The sequence below is a fragment of the Petromyzon marinus genome, chromosome 7, assembly GCF_048934315.1.
Source record: "Petromyzon marinus isolate PM22_M1 ecotype Great Lakes invasive population chromosome 7, UKy_Petmar_22M1.pri1.0, whole genome shotgun sequence".
Classification (NCBI taxonomy): Eukaryota; Metazoa; Chordata; class Hyperoartia; order Petromyzontiformes; family Petromyzontidae; genus Petromyzon; species Petromyzon marinus.
Window position 1 is genome coordinate 5,008,355 of NC_133673.1, and position 20,554 is coordinate 5,028,908.

General features: G+C 44.7%; 1 protein-coding gene across 1 annotated transcript in view; it reads left to right on the plus strand.

Moving 5' to 3' along the window:
* Positions 1 to 16,463: 16,463 nt before the first annotated feature.
* Positions 16,464 to 20,554, plus strand: part of LRRIQ1 (leucine rich repeats and IQ motif containing 1) — a 118,898-nt gene continuing 114,807 nt past the window's right edge. The window contains exon 1 of the mRNA XM_076065276.1: positions 16,464 to 16,761. The gene's annotated coding sequence lies outside the window, so the exon portion shown is untranslated. The remainder of the gene's footprint in view (positions 16,762 to 20,554) is intronic.

Below are 20,554 nucleotides of genomic sequence, written 5' to 3' on the forward strand. Positions count from 1 at the left end.
TATGTTTTTGTTTGCATTTTGACCACAAGTATTGTGGTTAATGCAGGCATGATTCCTTGTAAAATGTTTCAGTTTTGGTGTTTTGACAACTTAACACCTGTTTTGTTGCCAGATAAAAGGGAACAAACTTATTATCTTATCATTTGTAGTTCAGGCATTGACATACCAGCGAAGAGACTTTTAAGATTTGTGCAATGAGGTTCCCTCTTCATGGGTTCACAAGAAGGACCCAGAAGCGAAATGTTCAATGCCAACTATGTGATTCGGAAAGTCAATCACATACGTTCTGGTGGCTCAGAGTATCGACAAATGCCCATGGCGGAGGACTGAGCCAACAACATTGATTTTTTTTCTCTCCCCCAACGTGTTCAGCTGCTCTTGGTGCTTGAACGTCATTTGTTGGTCTCTTTTTTAGTTAAAACTTCGAACTTCTCGGCCGTGAGAGGTGGCGAAGACCTGGCAAGGCGGTGGATTGTTCAGGGCTAAAGGTGATGATGGTGACGACTGTCAAGCGATGCACAGCATATGTGTATGCACGTACAAAATGAAGTTGCATTTTTTTGCGTTGTGTTCTGTTAATGCGGCATGATCCACGTCCGTGGTTAAAATTGATAAACCAGTCGGCAAATTGACATGTAACGGCCCATTCCAGACGTGAAATTTTAAACAAACCTATGTAGAGAGCATGAACGGGCACCATTTAGGGGTGGTTCAGAGCGGCTACTGAAATGTTTCGCAGTAGCGCAGCTCATTTTCATATCCAGGCATGACGTGCTGCCCAAGAAGATCTCCACAGGGGTCCGGTTCACTGGAATCGATGTCCCGCAACCTCCGATTAGCAGGGTTGGCTACGTACGGCGCGAAAGAAGTTCAACGTAAAGTGCGTACACATTTGAGGAAAATGGAAAACGATCATATGAAACGGCCTGACACGTTTAAAGAAAAAAAACGGAATGGAGAACATTAAACAAAATGCAATTGTCATCACCATAATCAGCGGCAGTCATGCTGAATACACTGCCCTAAGAAGATCTCGTCAAGCCACTGACACCTGTAGCAGTGGCTTGGCATCCACATTTTGCGCCTGCACACAAGGTGATTTCATCGCTCCATCTCCGCAGTAGTCGTTTTCGCGGATGCTTTCTGAACCAATAACAGAAGGCAGGATAAAAAAAAATTAAGTCTTTTTTAATCGATTTACAATTTAAAGAATTCATGAGTACACGGATGCTTTAAAATAACTTTTATTCAATGTACACTTTCAGGAGGAAATGAAACAAGACCATAACCAATTAAAACACAGAAAGTTTTATGTAATTGCAGACATTAAAAATACATGTATACTAATCATCCTTTGACAGCACCTTGTTAGTATGATCATTAGACACATTAAACGCTCGTCCTGCAGTCCTAAAGTTGTTGATGACAACCCCAGAGATTATCTTTCAGGCTTTGCAACTTTGGCCAAAACCAAAACAAATAATAATAATAAATCGTGCATATGCATGGTTTGCATAATGCTTGCCACCCTGCATATTCGATTAGCCTTGATAACCTTCAGGCGGGATGACGTCACACCGTGTAAACACGCGTAATTTCTCAAGATATTCGTACGTACTTTATCATGGGAATATCTCTCTCCGCTTATGTGTGTGTCTATGTGTGTCTGTGTTTTGTCTCTCTCTCTATCTCAAATGTAGCAATCTTTGGAAGAACGTTAATCAACCAGATAGGGTGTGACTGTTATGTTAGCCGACTCTCTGTGTTGTATTGCTCTATATTTCTAAGTTTACTAGCTTTTTATATTCTTAGCTCTTTCGGTAAAGTCACGTGGGTGGGTGGGTGAGTGGGTGGGTAGGTGGGTGAGTGGGTGGGTGGGTGAGTGAGTGGGTGGGTGTGTGGGTGTGTGGGTGGGTGGGTGAGTGGGTGGGTGAGTGAGTGGGTGAGTGAGTGGGTGAGTGAGTGGTGAGTGAGTGGGTGAGTGAGTGAGTGGGTGAGTGGGTGGGTGGGTGAGTCGGTGAGTGAGTGGGTGAGTGGGTGGGTGAGTGAGTGAGTGGGTGACTCACCTCGTAGCCCATCTGCGGGATGAAGGGCGAGCTAAGAATATGAATTACTGCAGTCACGAAAGCTTTAAATCAAAATTTACTAGCTTTGTTTTCTCTTTCATTTGTTCCTTATGATGATTGCTTGTGTTGCAATCGAAACGTCGTATGCTATTATTGAATTCATTTTCTTTCCACGTGACTTTACCGAAAGAACCAAGGAGTGATTCCTGCAGTCGCGAAAGCTCCAAATCAAGTTTGGATTTATTTTTGTTTTTTGGTCACGGCGAAACGACGACATTTGTAAGCCTTTGGTATTATCGATCAGAGTCTAATTTCGGTTAATCCACAGCGGTTGAGACTTCTGTACGTAGAGTGATGTTCCACTTTGTGTGAAGTCAGTAGTGGTTGCTCAAAGTTGAGACTTGCCCATGCCACAGGGCGGTGTGGGATTGCCACCAACGGCTCGCCAGGACTGTCAATGGAGATGATCTCCACCGTACATTATTTTTTGGGGGTAAACGGACAACTTTTATTGAATCTTGACTTAAAGCTTTCGTGACCGCAGGAATTCATATTCTTTGATGACGACCGCTCGCGTTGCGATCGAAACGTCGTAGTTTTTTTTGTTATTTTCTTTGAACCTATCTACGCGACTTTACCGAAAGACCCACAGAAAATTGTTTCTTGACATTGAGGCGACAAGGCTGCTTTCCATGTGAAACGGAAACACGATCACAAGAAAGAAACACGGCGCGCCCTCTCACATCGGCATAACCACTGTATTTCGACGTTTAATGCGCCGGTTCGCAAACATAAAAATCAACATCAATGTTTTTTTTTCGTGCAGTACAATCGAGGTGACGTGCTCGCTTCGCTGTAAGTCGTTGACAACCCGCGACAGCTTTCGCTGCCACGCCGGGCTCTGCTGTGTTCTTGGACGGCGACGGCAGCCGAGCGGGAACAGCATTTGTGGGCGCCGCGGTGGCGAGATGTTAATTGCCTCGCCTGGCGTACACGTTCTCTCCGTGGTATCGCGAGTATTTTTCTCTGGGTCCTCCGGTTGTTCACCCTCCACATTTAGAAACGCACGTGGAGAGTATTTGGCTGCTCATTGTTTTTTTTCCGGTAAAGACTTTACCGAAAAAAAACAATGAGTAATTTATGCAGTCACGAAAGATTGAATTCTTTATTTGTCTGCTGTACATTTCCTCGTGATAGGCCACTTCGTTGAGCTATCATTTGTGGCCAGGTCGCTTCTGAAAAATAGTTATATAGCTCAGTGGGCCTTGCCTGGTAACATCAAAATAGTCGTAAAATTTTTACTAGTTTGCGCTGGTTGCAGAGGTTCATGGTTTGAATCCAGTGGCCATCCTGGTTATTACTGCGGCTGTGTATTAACCATAAAATACGCGTCATCTGCTTTCACAGTCCGTCACGGTCCAAATGTGAAAAAAATACTCGCAAATTACTTAGTGGGAAAATACATGGCAAGCATCGCCCCCTACTCAAAAAAAAACCTGGCAGAACCCTCCTGAAACACTCTTTCAGTGTCAGTGAGGCTTTCCCTGGTAATAAAGCGGAATAAGTAATAATTTTAAAAAACGTGGTTATTAAACCTGCACTACTGTTTTATGATATTGCTCTCAAGGCGTGAGGCATGCGTTCATACGCTGTTAAAATTAATGTCGTGACTTCCAGCAAATACAGGCCATGTGTGTGCGGTGGAACATGGTGGCTCCTACAATGCTTTCTGGTGTCTGCACTCAGGCCCACACATATGTTGTGGATTACAGAAACAGGCGAACAATATTTTGGAAGTGTTAAGTGCAAGCGTAGAGGGAGTGGTGGCCCAGTGCTTAGCGCAACGTGCTGCTATAAAATTGCATCAACCGACTTTTTGTGCGTTTTCAGACGCGCTTCTGCGGCCGTCTGGAACGCTCTTCCTTCCGATATTAGGAAGCCACGAGAGCTAAGCACTTTTAAATTTTGATTGAAAACTCATTTATTTCGACCTGCTTTTTGTGTTTAGTTTGTTGTCCTTCCCCCGCACATCTGATTAGCATGTTTGTCGATGTATGGTGCGAAAGAAGTTCAAATTACATAAATACATACAAACATCGACCAGTGAGGATGGTAATCTGACCTGACCCTCCCCTCGGTTAAACATGCCTGAAATACCATCTGGTGTGGCACGTTGACATCAGGACTGGGAATACATGAGGGCAGATGGATAATGTCCTTACCAAACAAACCCTTTGTGTGTGCTGGCAGCCTTAATAGGCGCCTACTAACAGCATTTTGCCCAGCTAGTCCACAAGACTAAATACATTATCACCGTGTATGTGTGTGTGCACGTGTGCGGAGCCGTGGTACAATGGTTAACACACTACGCTACGAAGCCAACAAACTGATTTCGATTCCTGACCACAGATTCCATTCGAGGCTATTGCCTGAAGCAGTTGTGGGCCTCCGCCAGGGTTGACTCAGCCTTAAATGAGTACCTGTTGCGATGTTGACACATCAGTACTGTGGATACAAATGTGTCTGGATGGGGTGCTGGCCACACTACGCACTTTGCATCATTCCGGACTGGTTAGGTGCTTGCTAGCAGCAGTCTCAACAGTCGGTATGGCTACAGGGAGATGTTTGTCTTGTGCGCGTGTTCCAGTCTGTGTGCTCAGCATCGTGCAAAATTGAATTCTATTTCAGTGTTTGCGTTTGACTCGTGCCGATGGCTGCATTCACAAAGCTTCTCTGTAAGGATTATTTCAGTTTCATCACTTCATATGCATGGATTTTATCTAAAGGCTTTTTTTTTCTATCAGGTGAAAAATACCTTTCAGGTGAATCATCCCCGAAGCGGTACCACCATAAACGTTGTGAGCTTCAAGAGCGAGGGTCCATGAATTGTTGTCAAAAAGTATTTTGTGTTGTCATTGTTCTTGTGACTTCTCCCCAAGCGTTATCTCGACTGTGCTAACGGCGTCGCATGGTAAGTTGAAGGATCCAATCGGGTCTCTCGCAGAGCCATCGCACGTGCGTACATTGAACCCCTTTCGCACCGTACGCAGCCAACCGCGTTAATCGGAGGTGCGGGGTTATCATCGAACTGTGATTGTATTAGAATCACGCTGATTTATCACGAGGAAGTACTCGTTTTTCAACTCCTCGTGTTAGAGAACGGCCCACGAAGATGGATATCACAGAACTACTTTTGAGATCTTTTCCAGTGATCTCTGCTCCTCATTGAAAGGGGGAGCAGCACTTTCCCACCCACTCTGCATATGAGAGTAATGTTTGTTGCATGACGGTATTCAATTTAAAAAATAATGACTCTATGTCTGCGGCCAATTAATGAAGACAAGAGCGAAAACATACTCTGTGGAAGCATCTGCTAAGATGTGTGAGGCCTACAACAAGGCACATTTCGGCATGCCTGTCGGGGATCAAGACAAACCCTGGGCACCTCATTTCACCTGCGAGCAATGCAAAAAAACTCTGGAAAGTAAGATGGACAATTGTTGCTCGGAATTTTATGTTATAAAATTTGTTACAAATCTGAAAATTGAAAAAGTTTTACATTTTAAAATGTTTTACAATTTCCAATATAATTGAAAAAATATATATCACATATGATTTTTTAAGGAGGAATATTTTTGTAGGATGGTACAGAAGGGAACAGAGTTATTACGTTCGCTATCCCAAGAATTTGGCGGGAACCCACTGACCACTCAAGCAACTGCTACTTCTGCATGGTGGACCCTTCCAAACGTCGGACTGGCAAGAATGCACCGACTATAACATATCCGGACCTTCCTTCATCCATCGCCCCGGTGCCACACTGCCATGAGCTCCCTGTACCCACGCCTCCAAAGAGAGAACAGCCGTCTTTAGAAGAAAGCAGCAAGTCAGAGAGCGAGGAAGACTTTGTAGATCCAGATGACAATTTCAGAGGTGGAGCTGAGGAGAGAAACCCATACTACCCCAACCAACAAGACCTCAACGACTTGATCAGAGATCTTGGTCGCACCAAGTCGAGCTTTTGACGCCTAGGCTCAAGCAGTGGAACTTGTTGGATGAAAGTGTGCAAGTCGCAGATCAGAGGAAGCGTCACCAACCTTTTTACAGCTTCTTCACCCGTCAAGATGGGCTCTGCTTCTGCCACAATGTGACCAGTCCTTTCGAGGCAATCGGAATCGCCAGTAACCAGAATGAGTGGCGCCTCTTCATTGGCAGCTCATCCAGGAGCCTCAAAGCCGTGCTGCTCCATAATGGTAACAAGTACCAGTCTCTTCCCCTGGCTCACTCGGTGCACCTCAAAGAGGATTACAACAGCATCAAGACCTTGCTGGACGCCTTGAAGTATGATGAATACGGCTGGGAGCTCATCGGAGACTTCAAAATGGTGGCATTCCTGATGGGTCTCCAAGGCGGAATTACCAAGTTTCCCTGCTATCTTTGCCTTTGGGACAGCAGGGATACCAAGGCGTACTACCACAGGCGAGACTGGCCACAGCGGACCGAGTTCTCTGTGGGGAGGAACAACGTCAAGTGGGAACCACTGGTGGACCCCCAGAAGGTGCTGATGCCACCATTGCACATCAAATTGGGCCTCATGAAACAATTTGTCAAAGCTGTAGATAAGGAGTCGAAAGCCTTCAAGTACCTTAAAGACTTCTTCCCTTAGCTGTCTGACGCAAAGGTCAAAGCCGGTGTCTGCGTTGGACCACAAATAAAGAAGATCCTGTAGTGCAATTAATTCCCCAAGAAGCTCACTAGTAAGGAGAAAGTGGCTTGGGACAGCTTTGTCGCAGTAGTTCGTGGCTTCCTGGGCAATCACAAGGTCGAAAACTATGTTGAACTGGTTGAGACTCTAGTGAAGAACTACGGCACAATGGGCTGTAGGATATCCCTCAAAGTCCATATCATTGATGCTCATCTTGATCAATTCAAGGAGAACATGGGAGCGTACTCGGAGGAGCAAGGCGAGCGCTTCCACCAGGATATACTGGACTTTGAACGCCGCTACCAAGGACAGAATAATGAGAACATGATGGGAGACTACATTTGGGGGCTGATTCGTGAAAGTGATTTACAGTATAATCATAAATCTCGAAAAACTACTCACTTCTAAATCTTTTGTAGTCATTTTTGTATTACTTTAGTATAAATACATGTATATTTTGATTCATATGTTGTTTTTTTCTGACTTTGTGAACGAAATTACACAAATTCTCCCGTTTTCTCATTGAAAATAGGTACATTTCAAAATATCACTGTACTGGTCACAAAAGCAAAGTTTGTGGGGGATAACAGCCATATTTTATACTTTTTAGACATAATAAATTACGAAATAACGTTTACTACCCAGGAAAAAAAATTGTGTTACATCGTGTTATTATTCCATTTGTTTACACAGGAAAGCCTCACTGAGTCGCAAAACCCTCTTTCAGGACTGTCTGGCCAAATTTTGAAAAAAAGCAGCAATATTTCTTTATGAAGTCCCAACTGCACAATTATCAGGTGATTGTTGCAGCATTGGGATGTTTGGCTAACACCAGTTACATTATATTCTTGGTTATTCGGTAAAGTCACGTCGAAGGGAAACAATAAAATAAAAAAAAATATTAAACAATAAAATTATCATGACGTTTCGACTGCAACACAAGCAATCATCATCAGGCGTGAAAACCACAGCAATAATATTTGAAATTTTCTTGCTGTGGTTTTGAAATTTGAAATTTTCTTGCTGTGATTTTCACGCCTGATGATGATTGCTTGTGTTGCAGTCGAAACGTCGTGAGAATTGTATTGTTTTATATTTTTATTATTTTGTTTCCCTTCTATGTGACTTTACCGAAAGAACCAAGAATATGAATCCCTGCAGTCACGAAAGCTTTAAACCAGTTACATTGTTTTTTTCTGTTATGTTGGCTATGGGAGGAAACCCATACATAATAGGGGAGAACATACAAACTCCACGTAAAAAAGGCACCCCAGTCAGGAATGGGACCTATGCCCTTTAAGGCACGCGGTTTACCACTGTAGAGTCGACTCCTGAATTGAATATGAAATTGTACGTTTCGGATGGTGAGGCAACTAAATATAACCACACCGCGGCCATTCAGTCACATTTCCTGTCTTTGATTGCAAGCATCATAGCGCAACTCCCAAATAAAAATAACGCGGCAAATTAATTGTCTAAAAAGTACGATCAACACGTTACCAGGAGATATACCTTAACCTCATTCGGATTTTATACAATTAATTCAAGTCTTGGGAATTGAATGAAATATAGAAATGTTAATGCAAAAATTTCCAAGTCGCAGCACTTGGCTTTAGCCACGGTTAACTTTCACACCACCTTGGCATACCGTTAATACGCACCGTGCAGACAAACCTCGCAAGCTAAACGTACGCGTCAGCATTTGTACGACACCCAAGACAAGCGGGAGATCAAATGCATCGGTGGCTCCTCTTTCATCTGACAGATTAGACGTCACGGCAAAGTGTCTCACCGCTCAGACGAGCGTCGAGGGCCATTCTCATCTCCGTTGGTGGTCCCGATCCCCGGTGGTGGAAACCGCACATTCCTGGGGCCCAGTCACTGCACGGGTTAACCACTGTAGACTTTTAACGGTGCGTTATGTATTCTATCGCACCCAGAGGGTCCTTAATGCTGATGTGACCCCCCCCCCCAACAACCAAGATTTGCACTCGCAACCTTGTGGCCTAAAGCTTCCTGTCGTAGCTCAGGCTGGCCGGTTTACTTGGCCCGTCAATGTGTGCCTGTGCTCAAACAAGCAGTGGGTGGTGCTAATTACCATATTAACATTGGCGGCACAAGGATATTGAAGGGAAATTCCACATTCCCATGCTGGTGTACAGTCTCTCCATATAATATATATAAAGTATTATTAATCGTGGGTGTTCGCGGTTGGGCTATTTGGGTCTCAGATATGTTTTCTGGATCCTGTGTCTGTCGTTTCACTCACCGTGCCGGGAGCTTCTTCAGGAACTGGTTGTTCACTTTTGCTCCACTCTGCTGGGAGCGTCTTTAGGAAGCGAAGCTGCTGACGATGATCCAGTGCGTAGAACAAAACGTCGGACAACATTCCAAACCACACGCAGCACAACACGAACACGCAATGGAGAGCTAAAGCATTCTAAATAAAGATACGATCTCAAGTCTGATAGAACTGCAGGAAACGACCACAGCGATGCAAAAAAAAATGCTATTTCAATAGTGAATTCTGAGAAATATCACGGATCATCTGAAACCAATGACCCACCACGTCCCATAATAAATCAAATTTATATGAAGGCTGCACTCAGCCCGGGCTGGGGTTGCTGCTCTTTGCGAGTCGGCGTTGCATCTCCCCGGGGAGAGGGTAAAGCGGCCGAGTCGCCAGGCGGAGCGCTCTCCGCACTCAGCCGAGGCATCTCAAAGAGAAATCTTGGACGCGCGGCTTCAGGGTTCGCGTTTCCAACACGCGTAAGGAACGCACGCGAAACGCTTGGCCCCCAGGGGTGGCACTCGAGGCGTAGAAATATATGAAAAAATATGTAATGCATTTCTGGAGCGTTCAATAAATTAAGCGGGGGTTGCATTCATCGGCGGAACGCAAGCTCGACATGCCAAGGCCGATGAAAATTAACTGAAACACAATGGTGCACTTCATGCCGTTGCCAAAAAAAATCATCGAAGGAGGAAAGGTGGCATTCATCACCAAGTGCAGAATTTTTCTATCCTTCCTTTCCTTTCTGTCGTTCGCGATGTTTTAATCATCGTTGGAAATCCTCAACTGGGGACAGCATCGCTGCATCGCATCGATCTATGTTCAGGATGCTGCACTGGCCCAACTCCAGCCCCTCTAGGATCGTAGCGCGTGGTGGTGGTGGGGTGTAGAGCTGTTGTGCGGGAGGCCACCACATCACTGGTGTACACGGCTAAGGGGACGGAGCGCTGGTGGGCCGTATGAACTTTTAACTGCCGTTAACTATTTTATTTTATTTGTCCAGGTAAGGCCCACTGAGCTATGTAGTTCTTTTTCAGAAAGGACCTGGCGATGACAAATGATAGCTCGACGAAATGGCTTACCACGTGGACATTTATAGCGGCCAAATTCTCTAAACGCGTTGTTTACAAATATAGAGGGAAAACCCAAGAGAACCTGGAGAAAAATCCACGCGACCACGGAGAGGCCATGCAAACTCCGAATATACAAAAGGCGTCAGGGTTGCGAGAGAACCCACGACCTCCTGTACACCAGGTGAGGTAGTTAACATCTCGCTGCCGTGGCATTTGGTGGTGCAGGGCTCACCCTAGCACTTTCCAAACGCCGGCCCTGGACTTGCTGCTAAGCGATTTCTCCCCTCATCGCCTCTGGATCGAGTCCCAGCGTGTTTGACTCTTTGTGCACAGGTTTAGAGGTTCAAGCGGCGCGGCTGCCCTGGTTAATACCGCATATACAGGCGCGTCTCGCTTAATAATACGAGATATGTCTCGCGAAAATTGCTGAGCAAGATTGCTCATCGTTTTCCCATTGACTCACTCCCATGTTAATAGCTGAGCTACGTATCAGGCTCAACATTTTCCACTCTTGAGTAACTTTTTTTTCTAACGTGAGAAATACAACTTATTATTTTAAAATAAAGTAATAAAACATCATCATCCACGCAGGAGCACAGCGATTGCAGGTGCCTGCCCTCAGCGTCTGCATTTAATTATCCCCTACACCACGCTCCCTCCAACCACCCATTACAGTGCCACCACACGACAAACGCCCTCAGCACAGCACAGGCGAGCTGGTAAACAAACCGCTACGATGCAACTCGATCGATCGGTCCCCGCTCGCAATGCGAACGTTTCGATCGTTTTGTGAAACGCATTGGTCCCAATTCGATGGGCTCGTGATAGCAAATTCTCGCAGGCGCCTGGATGTGAACCATGAACACGCTCCGTCTACTTCGCGGTGGACGTAACAGAAGGCAATGCTGCGATTCGAAAAATAGTGGGCCGTGTCCACCTACGTCATGGTTCAAATATAACAAAAAATGTAATTACTTATTATTTACTGTGAATGGGTTCCACCGCATTGCAACATCGCCCCCTACCGGTAGACTATGCTCGTTTGTAAAACAAAAGCGCCTTGCGTTATAATAAAAAAAAGCAAGTGCACTCAAGTATTATTATTATGATTCGCGGTCACGTGGAGAGAATTATCTCACCATAAAAAAATGTGGAATCTCCACTTAAGGGGACCACCCACACTTTCCCCCTACCACGCAGGACCCGGCTGATCGACGGACCGTGGTGGGAACTCCTTTAAACTGCTGGGTGGATGATGGAGGCAGGAAGATTGAAGAAACTTGCTCCATTGTTTTCATCAGCCGAGCTGGCAGATCCAATAGAACCACTACCTCTGAATGGCAAGTCCAGTGTGCATCGATGATAGCAGACGAAAAAAAGCACACGCAATTGTCCAGGGTTCTGATTTATTGTTACACATTATTGTACATGTGGCAAACCGGTGACCATTTTTTTTTACCATGTAAGCTTTCTGGTGATTAAATTAAAAGAAAATGTTTCAACAACCAGAGAGGAAACGCACACGGAACTGGGGGAGAGCATGCAAACTTCACACTAGAGTTGGGAATAAAACCTGGGACGTGCTGGCTGTGAGGCACAAGTGCGGTCACTACTCCACCATCAATCCAACGAGAAACACGTGCCCTTTGTTATTTAAGCAGTCCTTTTACCCAGTACTGCAACAATGAGCCATGATCATCTCCATATATATAAAAGGCAAATATGTGATTATGTGTGTCTGTTCAAAATGTTTAGCGTACTTCCCGACATGCAACAAACTTGAAATTTGCCATGTGGGTACTTTCAAGACTGTACACCATGCGAAAATTATAAAAATACACTTTTGTTGTTTTGGGGGGGGGGGGGGAGCTCAATAATGCATAGATTTTTTGCACGGCAAGTGAGCTGTGACGTCACATCTGTCATGTGACCCGCGCATGTGGAAGCGTAACGCATTGCAGTGTAGTGGTTAGCGCGCTGCGCTACGAACCCGGCGACCCGAGTTCGATTCCCGCTCACGGCCACCATCGGTGACGATTATTTGAACCGGTCCTGGGCCTCCCCTAGGTCGACTCAGCCTCAGCCTCAAACGCGTAACTGGTGTGGTGTGTGAACATCGCATTTGGGGAGACAAAGGTGGCCGGGCGTGGTGAATCCAAGTCCTGGGCGAAGCCAGGTGGTTAAGCTAGTATTTGAATAAAAATGATTGTCTTCAATCAAATGTCTGTCACGCTGATGTACGAGTGGCTCTTGAATGCCACCTCTTGATGGTGCCACGTATAACACGTTCAGACTGTGATACGATGCTATATGTGTATGTATGTTGAAGTTCTTTCACACCGTACGTACGTAGCCAACCATGCTAATCAATGAGTCGGACTCAACTCTCAAGCATCGATGTGCTCAGTGATTTGTAGTGACATGTTTCACAACCACGTGGCACATTTGAAAACTACAATCGGTTGTTACAATCCAGAACGAGGTGCTTACTTTTCTTGTTGCGCTACTACTCGCTCAGATGTGGACAAGGCAGTTGCAGGCCACTGAGTTACGTGATTTCGAGAGTTGCGCAACTAATGGCTTGGTGTATGTATTCAGCCTGAGAAATCTTTAGTGTTGTGTATCGTGGCAGCGGGCACGAAATTACCAGTTCCAAGTGACTCAGGAACATAAGCGTTAATGTTGGTTGAAAGTTCATGGATAGAACAAGGAATTGTTTCGTACTATAGGAGAAACTCGAATCCTGTGGGTATCCACACAGCTGCAACTCTTGTGTACAGTTCAGCAACTCCATAGCAAATTCCACATTGCAGCTTGCCCTGAATTTCCACCGTGGACCTCTCAATCCACCAACTTTTTTTTATAACCATGGAGCATTCCACCGTTTGATCCGATGGATTTCCGATAAGCACACATCAATTTATCTTTAGTGCCATCAATCCACCCAGGCTACTCCCCTGTTGGCGTTGGGACGTTGTTTTAAGAAAACGTTCGAAAGATATGCGTGCCTTTAATTGAGCGATGTGAGTCGGAGCTTTGCCGAGGTCACGTCCCCCGTTACACCCCCCACCCAACACTGGCAGACAGAGAGCGATTGTTTTCCCAGCAGCTTCACAGTCAAGGTACAACGTTGTGGTTGTAACCGTTGGACCAACGTTGGGCCAACGTGGGCACGTGGTTGTAACCGTTGGACCAACGTTGGGCCAACGTGGGCACGTGGTTGTAACCGTTGGACCAACGTTGGGCCAACGTGGGCACGTGGTTGTAACCGTTGGAACAACGTTGGGCCAACGTGGGCACGTGGTTGTAACCGTTGGAACAACGTTGGGCCAACGTGGGCACGTGGTTGTAACCGTTGGACCAACGTTGGGCCAACGTGGGCACGTGGTTGTAACCGTTGGAACAACGTTGGGCCAACGTGGGCACGTGGTTGTAACCGTTGGACCAACGTTGGGCCAACGTGGGGACGTGGTTGTAACCGTTGGAACAACGTTGGGCCAACGCTGACTTGCAGTTGGAACCGTTTGACCAAAGTTGGTTGAACGTTGGCGCAACGTTCCGTAGTTTTTTTATTGGGTTCTGCGGCTGGATATGACCAGCATGTGAACGGGATTTTTTTTACCTACACCCTGCTTTGTATTGGCCCCGACTCCATGTAAGTCAATGTTTGATTTAGCGCTGCCAAGACAGGCTCCCCGGTCGGCAGGAAGAGTTCATACGCCAGGATGTTAGTGTGGCCAGACTTGTTGGAAGTTCCCACTCGGGTTGGAATGCATTTCCAACAACGACAACAACAAGAAAACACTTTCCACATTTATCTTACATGACACCCCAGCCATTATGTTGTCCAAACACAACACTAAAAACAAAAACAGAAAGCGGAAATTTAATTGTTTTAAAATATAGCGCAGTGAGCTTTTTTTAATTAAGTTTAAAACACTCTATAGTTATTATTCCATGTTTGGCACTGCTGTATTATATTACAGCGGATGCAAATATACAGCGAATTTCTTAATACTAATGCGATTAACTTTCCTTCATTTAATCAGGTGCCGGCGAATGAGTAATCATTGCCCTATTTGATGTAAATAAACAATACAAAATAATAATAGTTGTAACGTAATGAAAATAATAGTGTACAGCCCATTGTCAATCTACTGCTGGATGAGGCCTCCCACACACACAGTGTCAGTCATGAGGCTTGCGTGACCATACTTCACCACACTGGGCAGTGTGGATTGATATCGGTTAAGATATCACTCACCGCTGATGTTAGCCGTGGCCAGAAAAAAAAAAACAGGTTGCCGGTTCCGGCTTGACGCGTTTATGAAAAATCTACATGAGCTGTAATTATTATTATGATTGCCGGACAGCAATTACGTGCCTGCTTTGCTCAAGCTCCTCAGTTGCTTGAGAGACAGCAAAACAAAAAGAGAGACAGCAAGCGTATTGAAGACAAGGAGGAGAAACAACAGCAAGCCTGGTGACGAGGGTTAGAAGCGGTGGTTACTGTGCTCGATCTCAGCGGTGACCCTCAGCCCACATAGGACGTGGTGACCCTCAACGGTGGTCTCGCTGAAATTACATGCGAACTCACAGGAACCAACCAGAACAACCGTGTACATTTCCACACGATAAGCCACTTGGTTGAACTATCATTTGTGGTCAGGTCGCTTCTCAGAAAAGTGAATACCTTTGTGGGCGTTTCCTGGTAGGACGAGAATGGTTTAGTTGTATTTGTATGTTTTTGTGTGATTTGATTGCAGTTGCCGTCATGTGTACGGTCGTGTTTTTGTATCGTTTGTTGTAACGTTCTGAGCCGCCCCTACTTCGCATATGTGAAAAATATCTTCATAGCTCATCGGATCCCACCAGTATAAGTAAATGTTATGATTCTGTATACGATGCCGAAGGATTACTGACTCCCGGATACAAGAGAGCTCTTTGGGGACGGACTGCATGATATCTATCATCTGAAATTATAACAGTATTGTTGTGTTTTGATTTAAAGCTTTCGTGACTGCAGGGATTCATATTCTTGGTTTTCCCGAAAGAACCAAGAATAGTGTTGTTGTGGTTCGATAGTACGGGTTGGGTCACGCTCATCGCGTCGTTTTCACCTCCTGCCCGAATTAGCGGCAAGCCACGTTGAAGGGAAACAATAAAATAATAAAATATATATAAAACAATTAAATTCTCACGACGTTTCGACTGTTACACAAACGGTCATCATCAGGTGTGAAAACCAACGGCAAGAAACATTTGAAAGAAGTGGCGGTTTGTATTTATTTATTTATAAACGTTAGCACCACGGATGGCGATTTGACAGTTTGTTTAGAAGGACGAGTCCATCTATGTTCGGAAAAGAGGAGGGGGGGGGGGGACGAAAAATTAATGTATGCTGTCTGAAAGCCACCGTAAGCGTGAGCAATCAATTAAGACCCGAAATGGTTTATCAAATCCCTCCAATGATTGCTAAGCCAGAATATATTTCATTATTTTATTGTTTCCCTTCAACGTGACTTTACCGAAAGAACAAAGAATATGAATCACTGCAGTCACGAAAGCTTTAAATCAACAGTTAGTGGCAAGCCGTGAAGACGTTTTGGTTCCGACCGACCCGGTGCATGGACTCTGGTGCAGTGGAAAAAGAGTGCTGCTGTGTAACCGGGCCAGCTCCCTAGAAGCAAGAGAGGTGTGCGTCATGACATCACTCACTGGGTTAGACTCCATGGCTGTCTTGGTGTTTAACCCTTATGGAGAAAACGTTTAGGAGTGCTTTTTCCAATAATATCTCGTAACCCAGCGGAATGTGTTTCACAAGCTTGACTGCTGATGAGACCTGAAACGAAAAAAACCCCAGGCCATTAGTGTTTGCATCCTTAAACAAATGCCGTTGCATAATATTGGTATGTAAAGCCAATAGGCAAGTGCACTTAAAATGTATTTTAGTTCACATGTGGAGACAGAACAGAGTTCTGCTTATAAATACACCGTATGTTTCCACCCATAATTATCCACAGCATCGTGACTTCGCATTCACGTTTGCTGGGCATTTGTTGCTAAGATCGAGGCCTCTTCTTCGCCACTGGGTTATATTAAGCCAACAGGCATTTGCCATGCAAGCTGGTTCGATTGAATATGACATTCCAGTTGGACCGATCGTTTGATGGCTCGAATCAAAGATGAGCTTACCGAAGCAAATGCTCGATTGGTCACCCAGTCCTGTTTAGCAACTACAGGGGCATGCGTTGGCCATTCGCTTTAGAAGCTTTACGGTGTTTGAAGGAATGTAATCATTGATTTCCTGCAGTGGCTCAGTCGCGTTCCAGTTAAGCACAAAGTCAAGTCGCCGTGCTATGATGATAATGTGGTATATTGCATGATATCCAATATAATCGTCCGTTTTGCTCAATGTCATCACTCGTAATTATTGTTGATCGCTTATGTTTTACTTCCACATTTGATTTCTAAAAGAAAAGTATTCACGAAGTCATAGTTGAAGCTTGATTTGAAGCTTTCGTGACTGCAGGAATCCATACTCTTTGTTCTTTCGGTAAAGTCACGTAGGTATAAAAAATAATGTCACGACGTTTCGATCGCCACACAAGCAATCGTCTTCAGGTAGGAGTTCAAATAAAGTATTAAAGTAAAAATCATACGATTGTATTGGTGCATTGTTCAGCGTTTTCTGGAATAATTGACATTACGATTATGCGACATCATCATGTTCTGACAGCATGTGCGTTATCGGTGTTATAGATTGTAAAGTTACAATGACAAGAACGGGCATGGCAGGCTTCTGTTCAACGAACTGCAGTAGATGAATTACATTATTAAGCAATCTTTAATCGTATATGAAGTATATCAATGCAATTTTTTTAAGGTGAGATGATTCGCAAAAATCGTCATATCACAAAATGGAAATGTATCCTAAAAAATATATCGTGGCAAACCTATTACAACGTATCCAACTGCAACCAGTAATGTATCCACACTTAGAAGAGTGAGAATATTTCAACATGCCCTTGCTAAATATGTTGCTCTGGACTAATAATCCCTGCAAATCAAATCACCTTCATGTCGCGGTAAAATGATAAATGTGGCAATTAGTGTTTGGCTTAAAGACGGGTCGATTTTTACTGCTGCGCCTTGGAATCTCGTGTTTAAACAGCAAATCATGTATTACATGACGTAATGTCGTTTAGTGCTGGCCGCCAGTGACTAGATATGGGGAGTAAACACTGTAATTCAAACAAGGTCTTTATTCTAACATGATATAAGACTGTATATAAAACGTACAGGTTTCTATGCTCAGAGAACCGACTTGTCACATCTCATTTACTGGTGGTGACGAGCTGACGGTTTAAAATTCTACATTCGATGACGAGGACCGGTATGCTTGAAGGCTAGTCACTGCGTATTCGAATTAAAGTACTACAATATTAGTTCGATCGACCATGGAGAGGGCAATGAACTTACGACGACACAAAACTGTGATTTTGAAGTTGCGATCTTCTGATAATTACGAAATAAGCGATTATACCACAGAGGTGTAACCTGGCTTCGTTCGAACCCATCCGGTCAACATTGCACGTACATTCAACATGTTGTGAACACCGTTAACATCATCAACAGTGAGATAATTGAACGATATTGGACTAAACATTCATACCGTTCAAAGTAATTAATGAAAACATGCAATTTTGTGGTTGGTATACCGTAGCTATTTAAAGTAAAGTTTAAACGATGACAAGCGAAAATGACGTAATTAACTAAGCAAATTGGGATTTTTAGAGTGGGCTTCGATTGGACACGTTGCTGGAAGGGATAATGGCCAAGAGTCTAATGAGGGAGTGGCAGCTAAAGGATGGAACACATCTGAGAGTGCATCCTCCGTTGAGCTGGAGAGATAACATTTACTCGTGTGGAGGAGCGAGATGGATTGTTGCATGGCAGGGCAGTCAGTTTTGTGATGTTGATGGCTTGAGGAAGACTTCATCTACAAGTGGATAGATAACGGTTGATTATTCTGCAATACAAATCCAAACATCCTATTGCAATATATGAAAAAAACATACACATATACCGTTGTTTCTTCTGCCAAACATCCATAAAACAATTAACTAAACAAAATAAATAACAGATGCTTTTTAAAAGAGTAAAGAAAAACACAACATACGTTAAGTTTTATTATTAGAAAACGTAATAAAACTGTCAGTAACGTACAATGTGCAGCGAAATTGTAGGGTTATTGAATTCCATCTTCCAAGAGTTGGCAGGTGTTGTGTTTTCTGTATTCAGTGCAACTGGAATGTGAAGAATTTACATCAAGCCTGATAACATCACGAGAGTCTTTGCTTTAGAGTGCATATAATGTATTGAAGTGAATGACAGAATAACCACAAAAACATAAAGAAAACAAATCAAAATCAATTTGGTAAAGTTGAGGTCATGTGTTACAAAAATATAAAATGTACATTATTGCTCTTCTATAAAAATCAAATACATTGAAGAAAAAAACATAAAAAAGTGGAATTTTGGATGACTAACAGAGAAAAATAACAAACTTTTTTGGCCCATAGAGCTTCAAGGTCAATATTTTTCATTGTGCAACACACTGACTCATTCATTAGATGTTATCAGCAAGTCAAAGCTGATTTCATCTGAAGGCCTTTGATCAGTGATGGACGCTTTTGATAATGAGGCCACATACTTTTCTAATCCTGTAGTGAGCTCAAAGCCTCTAAGAGGTCATTATGCCCAATGCCATTGAAGCCATCACTCCTTCCGACGGCTTGGTTTATCCTGATACATCCCACAACTGTTGCACAGTCTACTCCCCGACCTCCAAAGCTCTGCTCTCAGTCTCCCGCTGTCTAGGCCCTCTAGGTCTTCCCCTTAGCAGCTGCAACTCCCAATGCCCGTCTCGGTAGCCCAACAACAACAACAACAACCGCCGTTGCCCACTAAGTGACGGTGACATCACACCACGGTGCTTGTGTCATGCTCGAAGCCCTCTCGAGGCCATTCGGCGTGTCGAAGGCTCGCTGGCAGGTCACAGAACCCAGTTGCCATGGGTTGGTTGACTGAGATGACCGGCAGATGCACCGACTGTGCTCCCAACTGTGACAGCTTTCTGCGTTTTAAGTATGCTGAACTCACTTTCGCACCGTACGTTTCCAACCGTGATAATCTGAGGGCAACTAAACACAAAAATCAGCTTAAAAAATAATTCAATCTCGATTTAAAACTGCATATCTCCCAGTTGCTTCCTTAATATCAGAAGAGCGTTCCAGACGGCCGCAGAAGTGCATCTGCGCACGCGCTCCACCCAAATCGCATGTTACAATCCATTATTCTTGATCATCGGCCATCGTTCCGTTTCAGCGACGTGTCCTGCCCAAACCCATTCGCTGTCATGAACAGGTAAAATGTTATAATAGGGTTTTTCCCCTTTTTTTCTGGCAACAAAACTGAAACCTTTTTACAAGGAATCATATCTGCATTAACCACAATACTTGTGGCCAAAATGCAAACAAAAAACACACTGATAATAACACATTCCTGCGGAGGGAACTGGTAGGAACGTTGGGTTGCTCGGTCAATGGCCAGGGTCAACGGCGGCACCACGTGGTGAATTCCACAAATATGCCCGACTGTGAGGGCGGGCACAAGCCGGCGTGAGTAGGTTAAACGTTGAGTTTTATAAGGGCACCACGGGGTGACCAGCCCCTCCCCTCCCACCCCACCCAGCCCCACCCTCCCCACCGAGCCCCTCCCCACCCAGCCCCTCCCCACCCAGCCCCACCCTCCCCTCCCCACCCAGCCCCTCCCCACCCTCCCCTCCCTCCACTCCCCACCCAGCCCCTCCCCTCCCATTTTTGGACGCACGACGGACGGACACAATAATCCCCTGTGGGCTGGTGGTGTAACCAGAGGTTCCTACCAGTATATGCATTGTCCTTGAAACTGATTGGTCTACACCAGAGACGGCTTTCTTTTGAGCCTCGTCTCATTTGGTGCTAGACTAGATGACGCCAAAAGGCGTCACACAGCTCAAAGACAATGCACTATCAAAGTAATGAGGGCTCGGGGTTAAGCATCTGCATCATTAGACCTCCTTTGCCAGTACCAAAATATAAATTACAAGCTTGCATCTGCCCCACGCTTCGCTAATTATATCTAGAAAGCTACAACCCACGGTACTGTCCAAAAGCTCAATCTTTCTGGCCACTCTGCGTGCACTAGGAAACAGGACCATTGGCCGAAACGTCGCCTCATGTATTTTATTTCGTGTGCTTGTGAGACCACTTCTAACGCGGCGTCACCAAAGACATTGTCGCTTAGCGCAGGTTACCGTAAGTAACTGAACACACGTTACCCTAACTGAACACGCGTTACCGTAAGTAACCGA